Here is a 1,597-nt window from a genome sequence, read left to right as displayed (position 1 = left end):
CTAAAACCGGTGTAAGCTGGGAAGCCGATGAACAGCGTCTCTGACATTGTTAACAGCTGGAATTTGAGAAACTACATCTATACTGTAACTATAGGCAGGACTGTAGCCAGGAGTATACCAGGACATGAAATTTCTGATTTCCTGAAACGAGTAATTCGTAAGTTTTATGAGTTATTCTAGGTGTTTAGAATAATAGGATGAGGGAAAGCCTGTCTTCCACTTTTAAATCCTACTTCATTTTTGGATTTCTACTTCAGGTCATACCTGGGAGAGGGTGGGCATTGCAGCAAAGGTAGGCTTGGTGTGCTTTGCAGAACTTGTCACCTGCACTAGAAAGGTTTTCCAGGTAACAAAACCAAGATGGACTGATCTTAAACTTGTCTTGCTATGAGCTGCACAAGCAGCAAAACTCTGCTTGTCTACCTACAGAGCCAGAGGAAGGAATTCATAGACTGAGTGCTGCTTTCTAGTTTCACATTTTACCTTTTGGGTTTGTTTTGACCTTTTTTTTTTTTGGTAGTTTGCAGCCTTTTTGATTTCCTTTTGCAGGTGCTACATTGATAGATCCCCACAACATAGCATGCTTTACAGAACTGTCCTGTCTGTAAGTATGACCTTCCTCATGTTCCAGTGCCTCTCCAAAAAGCACAGGAAGAAAAAGAAAACTGCTATTCATAATCCTCTAGGCTGACCTTTACATTTTCTTGGTACATTACATTCTCAGGGGTGTATTCATCAGAAGGACGAGTTCTCAGTCCAAGAGGAAAAGGCATTGCAGCAGGGGAGACAGAGAGTGAGTCGTCGGCATCTCGAGCCTAATGTGAGATGGATTAATTCTTGCAACACGCGGCAACTGTTGCTGAAGCTTGGGCTCATAGTGATGTGTAAAGTGAACTTGTCTGCTGTATAATGGTTTAATTTGTGCACTTACTAATTGCTGTAACAGCCAGGCAGCAGGGTATTGATTAGGTGCCTTGAGTGGTGCATAGGCAGCTCGATAAATGGGAAGAAGGAGATGTTCTCTCCCTTCGCTCAGGTGATGCCTTTCTCCTGTAAGAGGCTCACTGACTTTCCATAGTGTAACTTCCAGGAGTGATGAGGTAGAAATCAGGCCACCGGTCACCAGAAAGTGAGTGAAACAGAAATAAACTTGTTGAAATAACTAACGTCCTTCCTATGAGGGACACGCACACACACAGTCGCCTTATGGAATAGGTGCAAGTCTTTCCAGGCACGTTCCCACTGTGAAGCATTTGCTCATGTCTCTGCCTGAGCCCAAACTCACAGACCGTTTAAACATGTTTCCTGAACTTTGTTCTGGCATCGCCATTTGCCGTCACTGATTGTTCCTGGAACCACTCTGGGAACAGGATGCCAGGGAACCAGTTTGCAGAGAAGCCTGAGCTCCCTCCTGCAGGACAGGGCTCAGGGGGAGCAATGGCAAACGGGTTGATTTAAGGCTGGGTCCCAAGACTAGGAGTAACAAGAAGTACAAAAAAGAGAGCTGGTCAGCTCACCTGGTTAACAGTGAGCGCCGTGGGCAGCTCTATCATTCCTGCTGAGTCAGCAACAGAAACACCTGAAGGTTTCACATGGG

Source organism: Caloenas nicobarica, chromosome 15 (genome assembly GCF_036013445.1).
Source record: "Caloenas nicobarica isolate bCalNic1 chromosome 15, bCalNic1.hap1, whole genome shotgun sequence".
NCBI lineage: Eukaryota > Metazoa > Chordata > Aves > Columbiformes > Columbidae > Caloenas > Caloenas nicobarica.
The sequence above is the reverse complement of the archived record's forward strand: the minus strand, read 5'-3'. Positions refer to the sequence as shown.